The sequence below is a fragment of the Pan paniscus genome, chromosome 11 (assembly GCF_029289425.2).
Source record: "Pan paniscus chromosome 11, NHGRI_mPanPan1-v2.0_pri, whole genome shotgun sequence".
Taxonomy (NCBI): Eukaryota; Metazoa; Chordata; class Mammalia; order Primates; family Hominidae; genus Pan; species Pan paniscus.
The window spans coordinates 89670034-89696250 of NC_073260.2; the positions used below are offsets into that span (position 1 = coordinate 89670034).

General features: G+C 39.7%; 1 protein-coding gene and 1 pseudogene across 1 annotated transcript in view; both read right to left on the reverse strand.

Moving 5' to 3' along the window:
• PHF24 (PHD finger protein 24) overlaps positions 1 to 26217 on the reverse strand; it is a 93749-nt gene that overhangs the window by 59186 nt on the left and 8346 nt on the right. The window lies entirely within an intron of this gene.
• On the reverse strand, positions 349 to 4627 carry LOC129398691 (glutamine synthetase-like; annotated as a pseudogene).

Consider the following 26217-nt stretch of genomic DNA (forward strand, 5'->3'; position numbering starts at 1 on the left):
ATCCGTGGAACTCTCAATCTCAATGTGCATACCCTTGACTATAGCTGCAGAAGTGTTCCTTTAGACAAAGTTGTGACCCATTTGACTCTAGATAAGGGCAGAAACGGTTCACATTCCATTATTTGTAAAGTTACCTGCTGTTAGCTTTCATTATTTTTGCTACACTCATTTTATTTGTATTTAAATGTCTTAGGCAACCTAAGAACAAATGTAAAAGTAAAGATGCAGGGAAAATGAATTGCTTGGTATTCATTACTTCATGTATATCAAGCACAGCAGTAAAACAAAAACCCATGTATTTAACTTTTTTTTAGGTTTTTTGCTTTTGTGATTTTTTTTTTTTGATACTTGCCTAACATGCATGTGCTGTAAAAATAGTTAACACGGAAATAACTTGAGATGATGGCTACCTTTGTTTAATGTCTTATGAAATTTTCATGAACAATTCAAACATAATTGTTAAGAACACGTGTATTAAATTCATGTAAATGGAATAAAAGTTTTAAGAATGGAAAAAAAAAACAACTGGGTATAGATGAGACATACCTCAACAAAAGAAAAGGCATATATGACAGACCCACAGCTAGAATCATATTGAACAGGGAAAAACTGAAAGCCTTTCTTCTAAGTTCTGGAACGAGACAAGGAAGCTCACTTTCACTATTATTCAACACAGTACTGAAATTCCTAGCTAGAGCAATCAGACAACAGAAAGAAAGGGCACCCAAAGAAAGGAAAAAGTCAAATTTTTCTTGTTTGCAGATGATATAATCTTGTATTTGCAAAAACCTAAAGATTTCACTACAAAACTATTAGAACTGAAAAACAAATTCAGTAAAGTGGCAGAGTACAAATCAACATACAAAAATCAGTAGCATTTCTATATGCTAACAGCAAACAATCTGAAAAATAAATCAAGGAAGCAATTCCATTTACATTATTACAAATAAAATAAAATATCTAGGAACAAACTTAACCAAAGAAGTGAAAAATCTCTATAATGAAAACTATTTGACATTGATGCAAGAAATTGAAGAGGACACAAAAAATAGAAAGATATTCCATATTCCTAGATTGGAAAAATCAATATTGATAAAATGTCCATATCTCCTAAAGCAATCTACAGATTCAATGCAATCCCTATGAAAATACTGAGGATATTCTTTGAAGAAATAGAAAAAATAATCTTAAATTTCATATGGAACCACAAAAGACCCAGAATAACTAAAGCCATCTGAGCAAAAAGAACAAAACTGGAGGAATCACAACACTGGAGGAATCACAGAACTATAGTAACAAAAAGAGCATGGTACTGGCATAAAAACAGACACATAGGTCAATGGGACAGAACAGAGAACCCAGAAACAAATGCATACATCTACAGTGAACTCACTGATCATCAGAAAAATGCAAATTGAAACTACAGTGAGATATCATCTCATTCTGGTTCAAATGGCTTTTATCTAAAAGACAGGCAATAATGAATGCTGGCAAGTATGTGCAGAAAAAGAAACCCTCCTACACTGTTGGTGAGAATGTAAATTAGTACAGCCACTATGGAGAACTGTATGGAGGTTCCTCAGAAAACTAAAAATAGAGCTACCATATGATTCAGCCATCCCTTTGCTAGGTATATGCCCAAAAGAAAGAAAATTAGTATATCATCAAAGAGATATCTGCACTCCCATGTTTATTGCAGCACTATTCACAATAGCCAAGATTTGGAACCAAACTAAGTGTCCACCAACAGATGAATGGATAAAGAAAATGTTGGCACATATACACAATGGAATACTACCTGCCCATAAAAGGAACAAGATCCTGTCAGTTGCAATAGCGTGGATGGACTGGAGGACACTATGTTAAGTGAAATAAGTCAGGCACATAAAGACAAACTTTGCATGTTCTCACTCATTTGTAAGAGCTAGAAATTAAAATAATTGAACTCATAGATATAGAGAGTAGAATGATGGTTACCAGGGGTTGGGATGTGTGTGTGTCTGTGTGTGTGTGTGTGTGTGTGTGTGTGTAATTACTGGGTACAAGAAAAATAGAATGAATAAGACCTAGTATTTGATAGCACAACAGGGTGACTACAGTAAACAATGATTTATTGTACATTAAAAAATAACTAAAAGAGATCATTGGAATGTCTGGAACACAAAGAAATGATAAATGCTTGAGGTGATGGATTTTTAAAAAAAAGTTGATCTCATGAAGATAGTAGAATGATGGTTATCAGAGGCTGGAAAGGGTGGGTGGGGAGATGCACAGAGGTTCGCTAATGGGTGCAAACATACAGTTAGATAGAAGAAATAAGTTCTAATGTTTGATAGCACAGTAGGGTGACAATAGTTAAGAATAATTTTTTGTGTATTTCAAAATATCTAGAAGAGAAGATTTGAAATGTTCCCAATACAAGGAAATGATAAATGTTTTAGGTGATAGACATTCTAATTATCCTAATTTGGTCATTACACATTGTATGCTTTTATCAAAATATCACATGTGCTTTAATATGTACAATTACATATCAATAAAATGTATTAATATTGGTTCACTAATCATAGTAAACACATATAATAAAATGGGAACTTTCAGCACTGTCTGCTAAATTTTTCTGTAAACTTAAAACTATTTTAAAGAATAAAATTTATTAATTTAAGAAATAAGCTAATTTTTAAAAATGAAATTAAAATCAAACATTTGTGAAATGTTTGAAAACTTTGAAACACTTTGATGGAACCCAGGATTTTGGGGAACATAACATGAGAACTACCGGTCTTATCAACAAAAATGATTCTGAAGGTGATTCAATTTCCATCACAGGAATCCTCACTTTTCACAGTAGTGTGGGACTCATAAGGACTGTTCATGCTGAAATCATGCAAAGTGAGCTTAATAATCAATGGGGAAAACTACAATTGTTTAGTGACCTTTCACAATTTTTTCATCAAAATGTAAAAAATATCTCTTGTTGGTTATAATGAATAGGGAAGTGAAAAAAGTAGTAACAAACATTTATTTAGTACACTGCAATTTAAAACATTAGAAATATTGAGATTTAAAGTGTTTTTCTAAAGAAAACTTACCAAAATAACCACTGCTAAGAATTTTTCTTCCTCTGTCTCTAAATTCTTAACTAATATCTTAAGATATACAGGTTGGTCTTACCTACTTATGGGAGACATTTTGGAAGGTGCACTTTAAAAGTATTTTTATTTTTCAACATTGAAAAATTTTATAGGTATGAACGCTTCAATCATTTCATTATAGGAAAAATCCCCCATGATTTTTTTTTTTTAAAGACCTTGGTATTCACCCTTCGAGTTACAATTGGGACAACTGGGAGAGGGGGAAGAGGTGGAGTGGGATGAAGAACTAGGAGGGGCTCGACAGCTGGAGGTCTAGTCCACTTAGTTTTTGTACTGGAAGGGCTCATCACCAGTTTCATTGAGAAGACACGTGCGGATGAGGGCTTCTGTCACCGAAAAAGGGTCACAGTTGGCAGAGGGGTGACAGTCTTCAAAGTAACCCTTCTTATCCTGGCCGACAGTCCAGGGAATGCATATGCTGGCGCTATGTTTGGCTACACCAGCAGAAAAATTGTTGATGTTGGAAGTTTCATGGAATCCAGTTAGGTGTCGGGCCTTGTCCAGGCCTCCCATGGGATCATAGGCACAGATGTGGTACTGGTGTCGCTTGCTTAATTTCTTGATGGCCTCCCCAGTGTATTTCAGACCATTCTCCTCCCACATGGCCTTGGTGCTAAAGTTGGTATGGCAGCCTGCACCATTCCAGTTCCCAGGAATGGGCTTAGGATCAAAGGTTGCTATCATTCCAAAGTCTTCACACACACAATGCAAGATGAAACGAGCCACCCAGAGATGATCTCCCATGCTGATTCCTTCACAGGGTCCAATTTGAAATTCTCGCTGGGGAGGCATGATTGGCATTAGTCCCCACAATCCTGACTCCAGCATACAAGCAGGCGCTGTAATGAGCCTCCACGATGTCCCTGCCATAGGTTCTGTCTGCTCCCACACTGCAGTAATATGGAGTCTGAGGCCCCGGGAAGCCACTGGAAGGCCAACCAAAGGGGTGCCCATTTGTCCCCATGAGGGTATATTCCTGCTCCATGCCAAACCAGGGGTGCTGGTTGCTCATCACGTCGATTATCCATTTACAGGTGTGCCTCAAATTGGTCTCTGCAGGCTTTCGATTGTGCTTGAAAACTTCACACAATACCAGCTTGTTAGGATCCTTACGGAAAGGGTCCTTAAACATAGCAGCAGGAATGAGATACATGTCACTGTTGGAGCCTTCAGACTGTAAAGTACTTGAGCCATCAAAACTCCCCTCAGGCAACTCTTCCACACACTTGGGCTCACTGTCCAGGGTCCAGGTCTTGCAGTGCAGTCCTTCTCCAGTACCATCAATCCAGATATACATGACCTGGACTTTCTCACCCTGAGGCAGGGACATGTATACCTGCTTGATGCCTTTATTTAAGTGGGAACATGCTGAGGTGGTCATGGTGGAAGGTGTTCTGGGTGCCGAGCAGACGGGCTGGTAAAGGTAGGCCGCGAGAGCGAGGTGAGGTGAGGAGAGGAGAAGAGGCCTCTGTGCCGCTCACATGCTCCGCTCTTCTCCCACTCTTGACTCTCCCTCATGATTTTTGTTCACACTTTTGAATATTCTAGTATTCAAGAGTTTCTAAGTTTTTTACTCAAACAATTCAGTGACATTCAAAAATTTTCAAAATTATGGAACAATTTGCATAAGAAACAAGGACATTTCTTTTTGCAATATTATTGTCCGTGTACATGGCAAGTATGTATTTCTCTTTGAAAAATTATCTTTTTAAGTTGCATAGTGTGTAATAGTGGAGATAATGCTCCCACGCACTCTCTGAACTAAGATTTAATAAAACATTTCTACCTTCTCCAAAAAAACTTACCACACAAACACACCACACACTTATCAAGAAAAGTATGAATAGCACTTACCTTCTCATAGTATAACTTGTGATATGGCATGAACAGCTTTTCTATGCCTTTGCAAATTGTCATACTCCTAAGTTTTGATTATCTTCTAACATTTCATCCTTTGTACTTTCAATGTTATGACATATCTCTGAGAGGTACTTTAATGTTAAGTTTTTGCTGGCATGACTTCCTCTAACATGAGGTCATCCTTTCCTCATTTATAAGATGATTGTCTTCACTACATTCCTCTCACTTTATATCTAGGGTTTCTTAGAGGGTGGCAGTATCACTCATGGTCAGCTATTTTTTCTATAACTCCATTTACATTAGATTCAAATTTCACCTCAGCATCATCACCCTTTGGATGAATTACTGTTGCCAGGGCAATGGGTTCCTACCCCGATAAAAGAGTAGACTCCTGTAGTTGACAGGTCCACCAGAATCACAAGTGGTGGGGAAGGGGAAGTTTCTCAAATAGACACTACATATTCATGATAGATTTTGCTCCTATCACACATTGTCATAACACTATTTATAGTGATAGAGGATTGTATTAGTTCGTTCTCGTGCTGCTATGAAGAAATATCCCAAACTGGGTACTTTATAAAGAGGTTTAATTGACTGACACTCTACATGGCTGGGGAGGCCTTGGGAAACTTACAATCATGGCGGAAGGCACCTCTTCACAGGGAAGCAGGAGACAATGAGTGCCGAACGAAGGCAGAAGCCCCTTATAAAACCACCTGATTTTGTAAGAACTCAGTCACTATCACGAGAACAGCACCGGGGTTGGTGGTGGGGTGGTGTGGGAGGGGGACCGCTTCCATGATTCTGTTATCTCCACCTGGTCCCACCCTTGACATGTAGGGATTATTACAATTCAAGGTGAGATTTGGGTCGGGACACAGAGCCAAACCATAACAAGGATACCACCCCTAAGAGGACAGATCCAATCATCAAATCTTAAGCTCCTTTCTGCACAAATCACCACAATTCTGTTTGTCAAAGAATCTTTCCACCTCCATGGTTCCTAGTCATTATATCCCAGATGATCCTTACCTTCTGATCCACAAAAAGAAATGTCCACATGTTCCATGTCTGGACTTACCTGTTCTCTGACTGCAATGGAAACAGGTGATACCTGCCTCTGATCTTCTTTACTTTGTGAACCCTTAAAATTTCCCTCTTGGCATTTCTAGCTTTGATACTTCTGTGCAGGTTTTGGTTCTGCCTACTGTTTTGGTGTTAATGTTTCTTGTTCAAAATATGAAATGAGGACTCCCTACTTCAATTTTCATTCAAGGATGAAAAAAAAAAAGGCCAACCTGCCAACATGGACTAGTGACAATATGCATTGTAAAGAAAATAGAACTATCATCCCTGAAGACTTGGAAAGACATGCTGCTGAAAATTCTTTGACTAGGAAAAGCAGACGCACATGTTAGGAACTATGATATCTGCTTAATGTGTTTTCAATAAAATAAATGTGTCTGGTGAAACCCCGTCTCTACAAAAAATACAAAAATTTAGCAGGGCATGGTGGTATGCACCTGTAGTCCCAGCTACTTGGAGGGCTGAGGCAGGAGGATAGCTTGAGCCCAGGAGGTCGAGGCTGCAGTGAGCTGTGATCGTGCCACTGCACTCCAGCCTGGGTGACAAAGTAAGACCCTGTCTCAAAAAAAAAAAAAAGAAAAGAAAAAAGAAATGTGTCAACCTGGGCAATATGGTGAGACCTGTCTCTACCAAAAAAAAAAAAAAAACAAAATTAGCCAGGCATGGTGGCACACACCTGTAGTCCCAGGTACTCAGGGGGCTGAGGCAGGAGGATCCCTTGAACTTAGGAAGTCGAGGCTGTAGTGAGACACGATTGCACCACTGCACTTCAGCCTAGGTGACAGAGCAAGACCTTGTCTATCAAAAAAAGAAAAATAAAACAAAGGAAAAAGAGGGAAAAAGAAAAGCAAGTGATCACAGGAAGGCATTTAGATGACTGGAAAAGACTAGTAACCCAAATGTGATGTAAATAGAGATGAAGGGAATGTTAGCTGAGAAAGAATAGATTTCAATGAAACAGAAGTTGTATAAGAAGCAGAACTGACATGAGATTCATGGAAAAATGAGATTTCTGTTGTATAAGGATACAATTGAGAAGTACTTCCAGACTGTAAAAACAAAAACAAAACTAAAACTCCAAAGTAGACATTATAAGAGAAGATGATAGATATAGAGACCAAAGGACGAAAATCAAATGTAGGAATAAAAGACTTTTATTGTAGGAATGGGGAGCAAAACCAACAAAAAAAGAAGTAATAATGCAAGGTACAAGAGAATAAAATGTTCCTGAGTGCAAAAAAAGAGCTTAGATTATATATTGAAGGAACTTACTGTTTTCCAGCAAACTTAACTTTTAATAAATGCTATATCTACCTATATCCTGTTGAGACTTACATTTCCAGGTAAATTTAAACACATTAATTTACCCTGCTATAATGACATAAAATATTTTTTTAAGAAGGAAAAAACCCATGATATTACAGAAAATGGGAAAGCAGATGGAGGAAAGAGGGAGATGACAGTAAATAAAAATTGTCAACAAAATTTTGCAAGCTGAAAAACAGATAGACTAGTAGTAATTGATTTAGGAGACCTAAGAAAGGAAAAGGCTAAATACCTGTGAAGTGACTATACAAGAATAAAGCCAAATAACTCTAAAGGCTCAGGATTTGGTGGCAGCTACCTCTGAAAGTGGGGTTGAAAGTATGAGAATAGACACCTAAATCTCCTCTTCTGCTCCTCACAAACTTTTAACACTCCTTCTGACAAAGCCTAAAGGTTTATGCTCCAGAAAAATTAATGCAGAGAGACCCTGGACTCACCTGGACCAGGCACAGCTAAGAGTGAGTGTACCATAGTGAAAGCTGAATGCTCCTTGCTCTCTTTACCTACTGTGCCCTGAGAATACGAGAGCCAGACCTATACCATCTATAGAGGCAGGAGATTGGAGGAGTCTTTTCTACCGCAAAATCCACAAAACCTAAATTATTTACTCTCTAGCTGTGTCAGGGTTTGCTGAACCCTGCTTTAGGCCATAGAAATTAAAGGGTTTTTGAAAATTAAACTTTGCTAGGTTTAATTTTAGAATTCCTTAATCAGTTCTCTTTACATTTTCTGAAGTTTATGGATAATAAAATGATAGCATTTCTAAGCAAAAGATAAAGATTTTGCAGAGTTCTTTAATAATGAATTCTGTGAAACATATTCTCCTATCAATAGAGTTAAGTTGAATTTTCCAGGATGGGAAAATGAAATCAAGCAATTTCCTCCTATGTTAGGGCATGGTTTTCTTGAATTCATTCCTGTTTGGGGGGTCACTGAGATTTCATATCTGTAAATTTATAACTTTACTAAATTTGGGTAATTCTCAGCCATTATATCATCACATATATTTTCTACACCAATCTTTTTCTCCTCTCCTGGAATTCCACTAACGTGAATTTTATCTTTTTGATATTGTCCCCAAAGTCCTCATGATTGTACTCATCTTTTTTTTTCCAATTTTTTTTTCTCTGTTTTTCAGATTGAAAATTTCTATTGGTCCAAATTCAAGTTCATGGATTGGTCAGTCATTTCCATTCTGCTCTCAACTGTGTCCAGTAAATATTTTATTTCAGATACTGTATTTCTCAGTTTTAAATTTCCAATAGGTTCCTTTTTATAATTTATATTTCTTTGCTTAGAGCTTCTATATTTCTATTTATTTCAATAGTGTTTACTTTTACCTTCTGGAAGATGCACATAATAGCCACTTTAAGGTATTTGTCTAATAATGTCAACATCTTGGGGTTGACATCTATTGATTATTTTTCCCTTAAGAATTGGTTACATTTTCTTAATTCTTAATAGGTTGAATCTTAGACATTTTGTGTACTAAATTGTGAGACTCCGGGCCTATTTAAGTCCTCTGCAGAATGTTGGTTGTTGTTATTTTAGCAGGAAGTTAACCCTGTTAGGTTTGGATGGAAAGTTCTGTCACTTTCTGTGGGCAGTAGTTCCAAAGACTTCAGTTTTCAAAGTATTTGCTATGCTGTTTGGGTCTGCTCTTTGCATGCACTACTTAGAGGTTAGTCTGGGACATAGGTGATGGGATATATGGCAGTTCGGCTCTCAAAGCTTTTGCTATGTGTTTTTTTTCATGTGTTCTGAACATACACAGCTTAGTGGTGAGTATGGACTTGTGACGATGCACATGGAAGTTGGGGATCTCTTATGCCCCTCTCTCCTCTGCTGGATTTTCAATACATTCTTTGTTTCTCAGGAGCCCCTTTTTACCAGTCCTTTCATAGAGAGTTGGAGTTTCTCCTAGAGTTGTGGCCACCATAATCATACAGTTCTGTGTGATTGGGTCTACATTCAGGACAAGGTAGTTAGAGAAAAGAGAGAGAGAAAAGTAACAGGAACTCTTCCGTCCACCCACACACACTCTTCCTACCTCAGAGGCATTTTTTCCCCCAGTTCCTCCTTCCAGAGGAACAGGTTTTCTCTCAGGGTTCTGGGTTTCTGTACCACTGCCTACATGACAGCTCAGCCGTATGACCAGGGCTGGTCTTGGGCATGGTTTGGAAAGGATGAAAAGAGAAAAATAAAACCAAGGATTCTCTCTACACTCTCTAGCTTGCTTGGTCCATCTTTTCCAGACCTATGGCCATGAAAAATGGGATTTTCTCAGTTTTTGCTATCTGTTCCTGCTATATAGTTCCCCAACTCAGGTTGCCTTTGGGTCGAAATTGGTAGGTAAAGGAAGAAAACAACCCAGGAAACTCAATGCCTCCATTTGGATTGTTCTTCAGGCTTTGACTTTCCTTCACAGCCAACTGCTACTTCTACTTCTCAGAGTTCTTAGATAGTTGTTTCTTGTATTTTTCCAGAATTTTTGTTACAATCAGTGGGGGAGATAGGCTGCAACTTGGCTAGACATGGGCTGGACAGTTTTTTTTTTAATCTTAAATTTGATAAACAAAAGAGTTCACATAGCAGGCTTGAATTAACTGAAATTTGGAAAATTTCTAGACAAAACTAACTATTCCTATTGTCCTTCCTTTTATGGGTTGAAGGAGCAAATCTCTATGGTACCTAATGGCCATTTTAGAAAACCCCATAGGCCGGGCGCGGTGGCTCACGCCTGTAATCCCGGCACTTTGGGAGGCTGAGGCGGGTGGATCACGACATCAGGAGTTCAAGACCAGCCAGCTAAGATGGTGAAACCCCGCCTCTACTAAAAATACAAAAAATTATCCAGGCGTGGTGGCAGGCGCCTGTAATCCCAGCTACTTGGGAGGCTGAGGCAGAGAATTGCTTGAACCCAGGAGGTGGAGGTTGCAGTGAGCCAAGATCACGCCACTGCACTCTAGCCTGGGTGACAGAGAGAGACTCTGTCTCAAAAGAAAAAGAAAAAGAAAAGAAAAGAAAACCCTATAAATATAGTTTATTCATAAAAGACACCTTTATAGTTTTGTTTTTTTTTTAAGTCTGACTGACTTTTAGATAGGCAAAATCAAGAATAGTTAGTAATTAGACAAAATAGGCTGGGCATGGTGGCTCATGCCTGTAATCCCAGCACTTTCGGAGGCCAAGGTGGGAAGATCAGTTGAATTCAGGAGTTCAAGACTAGTCTGAGCAACATAATGAGATCTCGTCTTTACTAAAAATAAAAAAAATTAGGCAGGTGTGATGATGTGTGTCTATAGTCCCAGCTATTTGGGAAGCTGAGGCAGGAGGATTGCTTGAGCCTGGGAGATGGAAGCTGTAGTAAGCTATGTTCCTGCCACTCCAGCCTGGGTGGCAGAATGAGACTCTATCTCAATTGAAAAAAAAAAGAAGACAAGATACAAGTCATATATAACTAAAGATAAATATGCCATTATTTTCTATAGGGTAAACTAAAAGTTAGAGACTCTGAATCATGACAAAACCCCTTAGTCTTTAAATCTATTTCTTTTTATCTCATAACTTAGTAACATAGACTACTATGTAAATACACTTTTAAGTGTTCACAAAAAGAAACCCTAACAGTTTAATAAAGATTTTAGACTTTAAAAACATTTACTTACATATTTTAATTGACAAATAGAAATTATATATGTTTATCATGTATGTTGTTTTGATATATACATTATGAAATGGCTAATTTGAGCTAATTAACATTTGTACTACCTCACATACTTATTTTGTATGTATGTAGCAAGAACACTTAAAATCTACTCTCTTAGCAATTTTCAAGATCTTTCAGACATTTTTGGCTGCTTATCTGGACTAGTTATTCCTAGAGTGTGCACATAATAACAGAGTGACTTTTATTTCTAAGTTAATTTTTAATGTTTTCCAAGAGAGGGGAAAAAAGGAGGGAAAGGAACAGAACAAAACAGAGGGATCCTCATTAGCATAGTGGTGAGCAAAAAAAAAAAGAGGCAAAACTGGCTTCAGACAAATATGAATACTGTAGAAGACTAATTATATTCCTTCTTCAAGGAGAGGAGAGAAAGCTTAGATGCAGGAAAACCCATTTTCACATATAGACATAGAACAGAGAGTTATTATAGCTGCTTGAAACAGTAGCTCTGACCTTCCACAATTTTATAAGTGATACAATTTAGAAGCCAGCATTTATTAACTCCTGAAGTGTAGAAATGAAGGAGGGGTGTCTTCTACATGAAACAAAACAATCACTCCATCTTAATCAGGCAAGATGAAAAACCTCCTTAAAAGGATTTCTTCGGCTGGGCGCGGTGGCTCACGCCTGTAATCCCAGCACTTTGGGAGGCTAAGGCGGGCAGATCACGAGGTCAGAAGATGAGATCCAGACCATCCTAGCTAACACGGTGAAACCCCGTCTCTACCAAAAAACAGAAAAAATTAGCCAGGCATGGTGGCGGATGCCTGTAGTCCCAGGTACTCGGGAGGCTGAGGCAGGAGAATGGCGTGAATCCGGGAGGCGGAGCTTGCAGTGAGCCGAGATCGCGCCACTGCACTCCAGCCTGGGCGACAGAGCGAGACTCCGTCTCAAAAAAAAAAAAAGGATTTTTTCTCTTTACGTTCTAAGGTACCTCTCAAAAGAACAAAGTAGTCTCTGTAAATAGTTCACTTAAGTGTTTGCTGCAATTGCAAACGGTCCCTGGTAAAATTCTGACAGACAGAGAAGCATACAAGTTAATGTGATAGTGAGAAACCATACAGGAATTGAGCATTTGGCCTAGATGAGCCTCACTTTGGGATGAGGCAGAACACGTGAAATGTCAATGGTCCATAGGATGGTGCTTGTCCAGAGCTTGGCCAAAGGCCAGGCTGCCACTGATGACAGGCTAGCTAAACCTCCCAAGTTGGGCAGACAAAACTAAACAAATTAGTCCCCAAAGACACAAAGATAAGATAAGGGAAGAGCCAGGTATAGCGGTGTGCTCTTGCAATCCCAGCTGTTTAGGAAGCTTCAGCCTGGGAGTTCGAGGCCAGCCTAGTCAACATAGTGAGACCCCATCTCTTAAAAAAGAGAAAAAGGGGGCCGGGCATGGTGGCTCACCTGTAATCCCAGCGCTTTGGGAGGCTGAGGCAGGTGGACCACAAGGTCAGGAGTTTGAGACCAGCCTGACCAACATGGTGAAACCCCATCTCTACTAAAAATACAAAAAATTATCCAGGCGTGGTGGCAGGCGCCTGTAATCCCAGCTACTTGGGAGGCTGAGGCAGAGAATTGCTTGAACCCAGGAGGTGGAGGTTGCAGTGAGCCAAGATCACGCCACTGCACTCTAGCCTGGGTGACAGAGAGAGACTCTGTCTCAAAAGAAAAAGAAAAAGAAAAGAAAAGAAAACCCTATAAATATAGTTTATTCATAAAAGACACCTTTATAGTTCTGTTTTTTTTTTAAGTCTGACTGACTTTTAGATAGGCAAAATCAAGAATAGTTAGTAATTAGACAAAATAGGCTGGGCATGGTGGCTCATGCCTGTAATCCCAGCACTTTCGGAGGCCAAGGTGGGAAGATCAGTTGAATTCAGGAGTTCAAGACTAGTCTGAGCAACATAATGAGATCTCGTCTTTACTAAAAATAAAAAAAATTAGGCAGGTGTGATGATGTGTGTCTATAGTCCCAGCTATTTGGGAAGCTGAGGCAGGAGGATTGCTTGAGCCTGGGAGATGGAAGCTGTAGTAAGCTATGTTCCTGCCACTCCAGCCTGGGTGGCAGAATGAGACTCTATCTCAATTGAAAAAAAAAAGAAGACAAGATACAAGTCATATATAACTAAAGATAAATATGCCATTATTTTCTATAGGGTAAACTAAAAGTTAGAGACTCTGAATCATGACAAAACCCCTTAGTCTTTAAATCTATTTCTTTTTATCTCATAACTTAGTAACATAGACTACTATGTAAATACACTTTTAAGTGTTCACAAAAAGAAACCCTAACAGTTTAATAAAGATTTTAGACTTTAAAAACATTTACTTACATATTTTAATTGACAAATAGAAATTATATATGTTTATCATGTATGTTGTTTTGATATATACATTATGAAATGGCTAATTTGAGCTAATTAACATTTGTACTACCTCACATACTTATTTTGTATGTATGTAGCAAGAACACTTAAAATCTACTCTCTTAGCAATTTTCAAGATCTTTCAGACATTTTTGGCTGCTTATCTGGACTAGTTATTCCTAGAGTGTGCACATAATAACAGAGTGACTTTTATTTCTAAGTTAATTTTTAATGTTTTCCAAGAGAGGGGAAAAAAGGAGGGAAAGGAACAGAACAAAACAGAGGGATCCTCATTAGCATAGTGGTGAGCAAAAAAAAAAAGAGGCAAAACTGGCTTCAGACAAATATGAATACTGTAGAAGACTAATTATATTCCTTCTTCAAGGAGAGGAGAGAAAGCTTAGATGCAGGAAAACCCATTTTCACATATAGACATAGAACAGAGAGTTATTATAGCTGCTTGAAACAGTAGCTCTGACCTTCCACAATTTTATAAGTGATACAATTTAGAAGCCAGCATTTATTAACTCCTGAAGTGTAGAAATGAAGGAGGGGTGTCTTCTACATGAAACAAAACAATCACTCCATCTTAATCAGGCAAGATGAAAAACCTCCTTAAAAGGATTTCTTCGGCTGGGCGCGGTGGCTCACGCCTGTAATCCCAGCACTTTGGGAGGCTAAGGCGGGCAGATCACGAGGTCAGAAGATGAGATCCAGACCATCCTAGCTAACACGGTGAAACCCCGTCTCTACCAAAAAACAGAAAAAATTAGCCAGGCATGGTGGCGGATGCCTGTAGTCCCAGGTACTCGGGAGGCTGAGGCAGGAGAATGGCGTGAATCCGGGAGGCGGAGCTTGCAGTGAGCCGAGATCGCGCCACTGCACTCCAGCCTGGGCGACAGAGCGAGACTCCGTCTCAAAAAAAAAAAAAGGATTTTTTCTCTTTACGTTCTAAGGTACCTCTCAAAAGAACAAAGTAGTCTCTGTAAATAGTTCACTTAAGTGTTTGCTGCAATTGCAAACGGTCCCTGGTAAAATTCTGACAGACAGAGAAGCATACAAGTTAATGTGATAGTGAGAAACCATACAGGAATTGAGCATTTGGCCTAGATGAGCCTCACTTTGGGATGAGGCAGAACACGTGAAATGTCAATGGTCCATAGGATGGTGCTTGTCCAGAGCTTGGCCAAAGGCCAGGCTGCCACTGATGACAGGCTAGCTAAACCTCCCAAGTTGGGCAGACAAAACTAAACAAATTAGTCCCCAAAGACACAAAGATAAGATAAGGGAAGAGCCAGGTATAGCGGTGTGCTCTTGCAATCCCAGCTGTTTAGGAAGCTTCAGCCTGGGAGTTCGAGGCCAGCCTAGTCAACATAGTGAGACCCCATCTCTTAAAAAAGAGAAAAAGGGGGCCGGGCATGGTGGCTCACCTGTAATCCCAGCGCTTTGGGAGGCTGAGGCAGGTGGACCACAAGGTCAGGAGTTTGAGACCAGCCTGACCAACATGGTGAAACCCCATCTCTACTAAAAATACAAAAAATTAGCCAGGCATGGTGGCAGGCGCCCTGTAATCCCAGCTACTTGGGAGGCTGAGGCAGGAGAATTGCTTGAACCTGGGAGGTGGAGGTTGGAGTGAGCCAAGATCGCGCCACTGCACTCCAGCCCAGGCGACGACGTGAGACTCTGTCTCAAAAAAAGAAAAAAAAAAAAAAAGAAAAGAAAAGAAAAAAAGGATGAGGTAAGATAAAATAAGATTGAGAAAGAAGTCCTTATAAGGATTTGAAGTGGTGACCCGAGACAAAGTCTGTCCAAAGGACACCATACTATGGAGGCTTTCTGAAGTCCTCAACCCCTTGTGTACTGGCTTGAGGGACTGTCTTATTGGATCTTTACCTGTCTTCTCCCTATAGATGTTTCCTGTTCCCTTTTCCCAGAGACATGCATGAGTTGCTCCCTTATCTCCTACTGGTCTTTGCTCCAATATCATCTTCTCAGACCTCCCCTTGCCACCTATTAAAAATGACAAATCTTGTTTATACTCTTGACTTAGTCTCTTCTTTATTTTTCTCCATTGTACTTATCACCATCTAACATACTACATATTTTCCTATTTGTTTGCTTTCTCTCTCCTTCCACTAGAATGAAAGCTCCCAGAGGGATTTTTTTTTTCTGTTTCTGTCTTGACTAGAACAATGCCTTTCACATAAACAAAGGTACCCAATTTAAATTTGAGGGATCAATGAATTGTCTATGGCAGTGGCAGTGAAGACAAAAGCCTTAAATGGAGCCTAAAATATCCTTACAACAAGAAGTGCCCCTTCCTCAATTACAAAACATTTGTTTCTGGGGTATGGTATTAGTTCCATAAGCTAGAAGAGAAAACTTACAGCAGGTGAAAACTGCTGTGAAGAGGCCGGGCGTGGCAGCTCACGCCTATAATCCCAGCACTTTGGGAGGCTGAGGCGGGCAGATCACGAGGTCGGGAGTTCGAGACCAGCCTGACCAACATGATGAAGCCCCATCTCTACTAAAAATACAAAAATTAGCCAGGTGTGGTGGCGGGCACCTGTAATCCCAGCTACGCGGGAGGCTGAGGCAGGAGAATTGCTTGAACCCGGGAGGTGGAGGTTGCAGTGAGCCGAGATCACGCCACTGCACTTCAGCCTGGGTGACAGAGCAAGACTCCATCTTGGGGCAAACAAAACAAAACAAAGCAACAAAACAAAAAACAAAACCCCAAAACTACAGCGAAGAAAGAAATCAAACTGGAAGGATAAGAAAAAGGGGAAAAAAAACTAAACAAAGACAATCCAAAAAGAGGATTAAATTGGATGAAAGACTGGACCAATGAAAAGAGATAGAGTGCAATGGATGAAAGAAAAGATGGCATTTTGAAGCACTAGCCTTTTACCGATAAATGTTGTATTATAGGAAAGGAGTATCTGTGATCTAAGGGACAATCAATTATCAATTATGTAAAATACTAACTATATGAAACCACACTTCGTCTTCAGAGCAGAGGTTCCCCTTCTAGGTGGCAAAGGGGAAATGTCCCTTCACCTTTAGAAGGGTCTATGAAAATCAACCGACAAAAAGCAGATTAATAGGTGAAAAGGCATACGAGTTTATTAATGTGCATGAGGGAGGGGATTATTAATAGAGTGATTATTACTGAATAACCCAGTGTGGTACAGAAATTTACACATCCTTTTTCATGGACAGTAGGAAATAAGGAATGTCAACAATTCCTTTGAGGGGCAGTAAGTCATTAGGGAGAATGAATGGACCCAGGAGTTGGGAGGCCTACGTTAAGGGAAAGTGAGAGGTAGAGCTACACGGGAACAAAGGTTGTCCTACACAGATAAAGTTCCCTGGGTGATCTCTTGGGGCTACCATCAGCAGAACAGATGAAAAATCTGGGTCAGCAAAGTGGCTCACACCTGTAGTCCTAGCCCTTTGGAAGGCCAAGGAGGGAGGATCTCTTGAGGCCAGGAGTTTGGGACCAGCCTGGGCAATATAGTAGACAACCTGTCTCTATGAAAATAAAATAAAAATTAGAGGGGTGGGGTGGTGCTCACCTACAGTGAGCTATAATCACACCACTGCACTCTAGCCTGGACAACAGAGCAAGAGTCTTCTCTTTAAAAATAGTATGTCTGGGTGTGGTGATGACACCCAATTTCTTCTCTTCTCCAGTGGTTGATCTTTCCTGGTTATTTGAATCCCTATGGAGGGGATTTCAGACAACTGCATTGCATTTCTTTTGGAAACAAAGTTACTTGTTTAGATAAGGAAATTCCAAGAGAGTCCCTCCCTGCACTTTGAGTGGGGGGAATAAAACAGTTAGGGGTTAGGGTTAGGGATCTTGATTCTGAGGCAGCTTTTTTTTTTTTTTTTTTTTTTTGAGATGGAGTCTCATTCTGTTGCCCAGGCTAGAGTGCAGTGGCGTGATCTCGGCTCACTGCAAACTCTGCCTCCTGGGTTCAAGTGATTCACCTGGATTCTGAGGCAGCTTTTAAGGTCTCACCATGTCAAAGCATCAGGAAGGAAGCACCATGTCAAAGCACAATGAAACTTAAGATTCCTTAAGTTAAGATTCCTTTCTGCTGACTCCAAATTTTTAGACAAAACTGTACACCTTTAACCACTTGTAAATTAAAGAATCTCTCAATCCATGTATAACCTGTAAGATCTGCTTCAAGACATCCTGCCTTTCTGGGCTGAACCAATGTATACCCTTCATGTACTGATTTATGACCTTGCCTGTAACTTCTGCCTCCCTAAAATGTATAAAACCAAATTGTAATCCAACTGAGGCAGGCACACTTTCTCAGGACCTCTTGAGACTATGTTACCCAGGCCATGGTCACTCATATTGGCTCAGAATAAACCTCTTTAAAATATTTTCAGAGTCTATTTTTTTCCACTAACAGCCCCAACACCCTCAACAACTTCTCACTTCCTTTCCCCCCTCCCTGTTTCTCCCCTCTAATCCTTCCTGTCTTTCCTTCTCAACCCTCAGGACTGCATGTGCACACACCCACAAAGACCAAAAAATCTGTGTAGAGAAATGCACCCACACAGACGTTTATACCTAGAAACACATATGGTCAGGTTCTGAAGACCCATCTCCACAGTTCATGTCCACGTGACACAGAAAAACATTCCCATGAGGAGATATCCACAACCCCAGTTTCCACACGAAGACAAAATAAAATCTAAAACTCAATTAAGATCAAATATATACAAAATAAAATGCACTCAGAGTAAAATAAATATTTCAGGAATCCTTCTGTTATTTCTGCATGTTATCATTACACAGAGACACCAGCAGTTTATGCATGTTGATTCCTGCATTTTGGATCACTCCCTCTTCCAACTCCACATATTAAAATCCTCTCTCAGCTTCAAGCACCAGCTTGAATGCCATCTTCTACATGAAGCTTTCCCAGATCACTTCAGCCAAAAATAATCTCCCCTTTACAGGAGATTTATATAGCAACTTTATATAATATTTATAAGGAGATTATATACCACATACTCTCAGATACCATATTATTGTATAGATACCTATTATTTCCCACTATGCTGAAAGCATGTAACTTTTAAGTTATCAGAATTCACTTCTACATACTTTTATATCCCCTACAGTGTTTTATTCAACAAATAGGTTTTAATGAACACCACTTTTAGCTAACAGGGAAAAAACTAAAGCACAGGAGAGGAAGGCGGCTTAGATGAGAAATGGGGGTGCTTGGTCTCCTCTGGTAGGAGGTCAGGTTGTGGTCATGCCAGTAGTCTGGTGTTTAGGATTGCCCTCCCTGCCTCTGCAGCTGGTCAGGAGGGTGGAGACTAACGAGGGGAATCAGAACCAGGAGCCAGCTTTCAGCTTTATAGGCAGGCTCCATTTTGTGAAGGTTCTCTGAACCAAGTGGTTTCTTTGGGATGGATCCACTGTAACTAAACTAAAAAGAGACTGAAGCATAAATCAGAATGCTAATTTACTAATTTATAGTGCTAAATGTAACTCCAACGAACCTGGCCTACTCCCACCTGCTGGTCAGGGCATTCTCTCCTTCTAGGTCTATTTACATTGCAAGTTCTAGGCTACTCAGAAGTGTCTGATGAATGTGTAATCCAGTCAGTGCTGTGAGTGCATAAACTAGAAAACCTAGAAGAGATGAATAAACTCCTGGAAAAATACAACCCTCCTAGCTCAAATCAGGAAGAATTAGATACCCTGAACAGGCCACTAACAATCAGTGAGATTGAAATGGTAATTTAAAAATTACCAACAAAAAAAAGTCCAAGACCAGACGGATTCACAGCAGAATTCTACCAAACATTCAAAGAAGAATTGGTACCAATCCTTTTGATACTATTCCACAAGACAGAGAAAGAAGGAACCCTCCCTAATTCATTCTATGAAGCTGGCATCACTCTAAGACCAAAACCAGGAAAGGACATAACCAAAAAAGAAAACTACAGACCGATATCCTTGATGAGTATAGATGCTAAAATCCTTAACAAAATACTAGCTAACCAAATCCAACAACATATCAGAAAGATAATCTACCATGCTCAAGTGGGTTTCATACTAGGGATGCAGGGATGGTTTAACATAGGCAAGTCAATAAATGTGATATATCACATAAACAGAATTAAAAACAAAAGTCACATGATCATCTCAATAGATGCAGAAAAAAGCATTCAACAAAATCCAGCATCGCTTTATGATTAAAACTCTAAGCGAAATTGGCATACAAGGGACATACCTTAATGTAATAAAAGCCATCCATGACAAACCCACAGCCAAAATAATACTGAATGGGGAAAGGTTGAAAGTATTCCCTCTGAGAAGGGAAATAAGACAAGGATGCCCACTCTCACCACTCCTCTTCAACATAGTACTGGAAGTCTTAGCCAGAGCAATCAGACAAGAGGAAGAAATAAAGGGCATCCAAATCAGCAAAGAGGAAGTCAAACTGTCACTGTTTGGTGACAATATGATCGTCTACCTTGAAAACCCTTCACTGTTTGCTGACGATATAATCGTCTACCCTAAAAACCCTAAAGACTCCTCCAGAAAGCTCCTAGAATTGATAAAATAATTCAGCAAAGTTTCCAGATACAAGATTAATGTACACAAATCAGTAACGCTTCTATACACCAACAATGACCAAGCGGAGAATCAAATCAAGAACTCAACCTCCCTTACAATAGCTGAAAAAAAATAAAAATAAAATACTTAGGAATATACCTAACCAAGGAGTCAAAAGTCTTCTGCAAGGAAAACTACAGAACACTGCTGAAAGAAATCATAGATGACACAAACAAATGGAAACACATCAATCTCATGGATGGGTAGAATCAATATTGTGAAAATGGCCATACTGCCAAAAGGGTCGTGAGTGGAACAATCTCAGGTGCTGGTGTCACTGGGCTGTGACAACCTAATGCCTTTCCTGCAGTTGGGGGACACACCTGATGAGAACTAGGTGTGTACCAGGATGACATTGGAGACCTTTGGATCCAGACTTGCTCTTTGGTTCCTGTTTTTAAAAAATTTACTTTATTTCATTTCATTTTATTTTTGAAATAGGGTTTAGCTCTGTAGCTTGGGCTAGAATGCAGTGGCACAATCACAGCTCGCTGCAGCTTCAGCCTCTTGGGCTCAAGTGATTCTCCTGCCTCAGCCTCCTGAGTAGCTAGGGCTACAGGAGCATGCCACCATGCCCAGCTAATTTTTTATTTTTTGTAGAGATGGGGTCTTGCTGTGTTGCCCAGGCTGGTTTTGAACTCCTAGCCTCAAGTGTCCTCCTGCCTTGGCCACCCGGGCTCCTATCTTAAAATTTCTTTTATTACTGTCCTTCTTTTAAAAAACTACTGGATATGTGAATAGTCTGCAATTTCAAACAGCTTATTTATAATCATTCTGAGTATTTATATCCTCTTAACTTGAATGAAATGGAGGTGGCAAGGACCTTAGTGGAGTTTAGAATCAACCTTTTTATCTATCTCTAAGTTGCTGTGATGGGCTAGTTATTTTACTTCTTGGTGATTCAGTTTCCTCTTGTATAACGTGGGATAACAATACCTGGGTCTGGCTGGTGGTAAGCACTGAATGAGGTGAGGCGTATAACAGGCCTGGCACTGGGTAATGCTGCTCAGTCAGGGTTAATTCCCCTTTCTTCCTTGTGTTCCTGAATTCTTTGACCTTTATTTATAGTTCATTGTCTAGGTTAGCTCATCGCCAGAGATGGCCAAACTCACCTATTATATGAGGACTTTTCATAATATTATCCACGGAGATTTGCTGACACCCTATTAACCACCTCCCCTCCCCAAGAAAGCTCTTTTCTTTTTCTTAATTGAAATCTGCCATAGATAGGAATAAAATTTCAGAACATTTAGAAACATTTTAAATGGTGAAAAAGATGCAGCTACTGAAAACATTTTTGAAATTGTGACTAAAATTTCATTTCATTTATTTATTTTTATTTTTTTGAGACAGGGTCTTACTCTGTCGCCCAGGCTGGAGTGCAATGGTGTGATCATGGTTCACTGTAGCCTTGACCTCCCAGGTTCAAAATGTCTTCCCACCTCAGCCTCCTGAGTTGTGTAGCTGGGACTACAGATGCATGCCACCACGTCTGGCTAATTTTATAATTTTTTGTAGAGATAGGGTCCCATTATGTTGCCCAGGCTGGTCTTGAACTCCTGGGCTCAAGTCATCCTCCTGCCTCATCCTCCCAAAGTGTTGAGATTACAGGCATGAACCATCATGCCCAGACTAAAATTTCATTTTTATAGGAGTTTCTTTTAGATGCACTATTGAGGCAGATGGAAATGTAATTATTTTGTTTGGTTGAGTAGTAACTATCAGTAATATTTAATAGGATAATACATTTTATATAAGAATAAGAATATAAATTCATTTTTACAATCATAGTAACATATTTTCAAGGTATAAATAAAATTTAATCATTTTGATTATAAGATCTTCATGTGTATACTATTAAATCAAAAGCATTTCTACATGTTTATTTATTTATGCATGACTCTGTCTTCTGAGTTTTTACTTTATTAGTAAGGTATTTGAAAATATTTTTGGAAGATTCTGCTTTTAATTATCTTTTTAGTAGGGAAAATTTCAAATAACATACCTCCATGTACCTGTCACCCAACTTCAAACTAATATTTTTTAACAATCTTGTTTCTTCTTTACCCCCACACTAGTTACCTCCTCGTTTTGAAGTAAATTCCAGATATCAGAAATTTATACCATTAAATATTTTAGTATGCATCTCAACATATACAAGCTTTTACAGTGACAGAGCTACCATTACTAAATCTAGAAAGTTCAAAATAGTTTCCTCATATCATCAAATACCCAATCAGTGCTTACATTCCCTTGATTGGCTTATAAATTTATTTTTATTTTCTCGAACTCCTGACATCAGATGATCTACCTGCCTCAGCCTCCCAAAGTGCTGGGATTACAGGCATGAGCCACCACCCCTGGCCAGTCACCACGCCTGACCCCCTATTTTTATTTTCTATAATTTGTTTGTTGGAATCGGAATACAAATACAGCCCACAAACTTCAAGTAGTTGAAATGTCTCTTAATGCTCTTTTAATACATAGATTCTGCTCCATTGCTTTAACTTTTCTCCTTATAATTTTTTTGTGGAAGAAACTAGATCCTTTGTCCATAGTCCTGATACTGCTGATTGCATCCCTGTGGTCTATCATGTTTGTTTGCCCTCTGTATTTCCTACCAATTATATGTTGCTGAATTTGATTTGCTAAAATGTTAAGAACTTTTGCATTCATGTTCATGAAGAATGTTGGTCTCTAGTTTTCTATTCTTGTAATGTCTTTGGATTTGGTATCAAGGCAATCCTGGCTTCGAACAATGAATTGAGAAGTATTCTCTTCTCTTTAAATTTTTGAAAGAATTTATGTATAATTGGCATTATTTCATCCTCAAATATTTGTTAGAATTCACTAGTGAAGAAATATGGTCATAAAGAAATAAGAGTTTTCTTGACAAGAATTTTTTTGAGACAAGGTTTAAACTACAAATGCAATTTCTTTAAATGGATATAAGGCCATTCAGGTTATCTACTTCTTCTTAAGTTTTGATAGTTTGTGTCTTTCAAATAATTTGTCCAGTCTTAGTCCATTTGGTGCTGTTATTACAGAATACCACAGAGTGGTAATTTATAAAGAGAGAATTTATTCTCTCACAGTTCTGGAGGCTGGGAAGGTACCAGCATTTGATGAGGGCTTCCTTGCTGTGTCCTCACATGGAAGAAGGGCAGAAAAGCAGAAGAGAGAGAACCCACTCCTGCAAACCGTTTTTATAGTGGCATTAATCCGCTCTGTTCTCATGATCTAAAACACCTCCCAAAAGGCCCCACCTCCCAAAACTGTTACATTGGGGATTAAGTTCCCAACACATAAAGTTTGGAAGGAACACATTCAAACCATAGCAGTCCATTTCATCTAAGTTGCCCATTTATAGACATTAAAATTTTCACATTATTATTGTTATTGAGACATGGTCTTACTCTGTCACCTAGGCTGGAGTGCAGTGGTGATATCTCAGCTCACTGCAACCTCCACCTCCCAGGCTCAAGCAATCCTCCCACCTCAGCCTCCTGAGTAGCTGAGACTACAGGTGCACACCACCATGTCCGGCTAACTTTTGTAGTTTTTGTAGAGATGGAGTTTTGCCATGTTGCCCAGGCTGGTCTTGAACTCTTGAGCTCAAGTGATCCACCCACCTCAGCCTCCCAAAGTGCTGGGATTACAGGCATGAGCCACTGTGCTTGGCCTTCACATTAATTGATTGTCCTTTAAATGTCTTTGGAATTTTGGTGAGTCACCTCTCTCATTCTCAATATTGGTCATTGGTCTTCTCTCTTTTTTCCCAAAGTTCCTATGACTTTTTAAAACATGAAGGACTCTGGCCTTGCTGAGGCTTCCACCTCAGAGTGATGGTGTTTCGCTTGGCATAAATTGTATTCAAATTTCTTAACCAGGCTTCCTGAGTTCCCCACGGTGTCCATAAGTGGAGTCAATGCCTCTGAAATTCAATCAAATTTTGAGTGTGAGGGGAGGGACATAGTTTCATCAGAGTCTCAAATACAAACCCATAGCTGAGTGCCTTCTTGCTTAAGGGTTATTTTTGATACTTATTTAATATAGAGGTTGCTGGACTCTGCATCTAGAGATTCCGATTCATTAGTCTAGAGTGAAACCAGGAAATCTATATTTTTAACAAGCTCCCAAGTGATTCTGATATAAGGCTGGGATTGAGAGCCCACTGGAGAAGATAACCTTTGAAAGCTCCTGTCAGGGTAGAGATGTCACAGGACTAGGCATATTGGGTGGGCATGTGCTGCCCTCTAGTGTCTCTGGCTGCCATCTACCGTTACTCCCCACAATCCCGCATTGGGTAGTAATCCGCTGTGTGAGCTCTGGTGGTTTTGCTGCCTGACACTACTCTGGGGCTTCCTGCCCAACTTCTTGGAAATTCTAGCTCTTAGGAATTAACGAAGGTGCTCATCTATAAAAGTGTTGCCACTGAGTCGCAGCAACTATGAATCTCTGTCCCCGGCACCTTGGTATATTTGAGATGTTCACTAGTATTTTCTGAGTATGAGACACAGCAAAGCTCTTTTGTAAGGCTTGTGTGGAGGGACAAGTCTCACACCAGTGGCATGTCAGTCACATGTTTCTTTACAAGGCGATAGGACTCATGGGTACGTATGAATTGGTAGCCATGAACAGTTCCTTGAAGAAATTCTATTGCAATCATTGTGGCTCTGCAGCATTATAATGAAAGCAGGGTCTGGCTTAAAGCAAGTTTTCTAGAAACAAATGAAGAAGAATCCTTGATAGTTGTGCAGCCCTCCAGTGTCCACAGAGGCTTTTCGTGTACTTCATCTCCCTCGTTTGCTGTTCGCTCTCAACCACGAGGCAGTAAGGGCAAATGTGATGATCCATGCCCACATCGTGAGAAATGCCAGGCTTAGCTGTGATCATTACATGAATAAGCCCTTGTTTAGGAAGACACTGATCCCACTGTCCTGTCCACACAAGCACCCTTGTCGATGAGCTCCAAACCAGTAAATAAACCTATGCTAAAGGCCTAATCTACAAAAAGGCATGAGACCATTTTTGGCTCAGCCCTTGGCTCTAATTCCTCAGCTCTGAGGCAGAGGAGCAAGGGCCAGGCGAATTGCTGGAGTGGAGTTTTCAGTAGATGGTTTTAATGGCTTGGTGGAAGGGCAGAGGCTGTGGGTTATCTGTGAGGTAAGTAGTGCACTGGCAGAAGCAGGTGCAGGACTTGCAGATGTGGTGATTCTGCTGGGTGCAAGACGTCAGGCTAATGGGTGACAAAACTGTTACAGCTGCATAGAGGGTGGCAACAGCTGGTTAAGTAGGAGTAATAAAAGTAATGAAGGATACAGGCTACTTTGCAGGTATGTTGATGACCTGCTACTAAAAAGCTGACTCAAGCTGCCTTTTAATTGATTTTTGTTAACCTTTCATTCAGTGCTCTTTGTTTGAAAAAGTCTTCTCATTCCTGTATTATGGAATTTGCAAGTTCAGGGCAGATGATGAAATAGCTCAAATTCATCCCATTTTCAGGTAGGACTCTTCTTAAATTATCCTTAATATGAAGATCTAGTTTCCTTTTGTAGGTATAAGAAGGACATTTAAGAAAAACGTTCACTAATGCAAATCAAAAACGCAATGTGATACCGCCTTACTCCTGCAAGAATGGCCATAATCAAAAAATAAAAAAAACAGTAGATGTTGGCATGGATGTGGCAATAAGGGAATGCTTCTACACTGCTGGTGGGAATGAAAACTAGTACAACCACTATGGAAAACAGTCTGAAGATTCCTTAAAGAACTAAAAGTAGAACTACCATTTGATCCAGCAATCCCACTACTGGGTATCTACTTGGAGGAAACAAAGCCATTATTCGAAAAAGATACTTGCACATCCATGTTTATAGCAGCACAATTTGCAATTGCAAAAACGTAGAACCAACCCAAATGCCCATCAGTCAATGAGTGGGTAAAGAAACTGTGGTATATATATATGATGGAATACTACTCAGCCATAAAAAGGAATGAATTAACAGCGTTTGCAGCGACCTGGATGAGATTGGA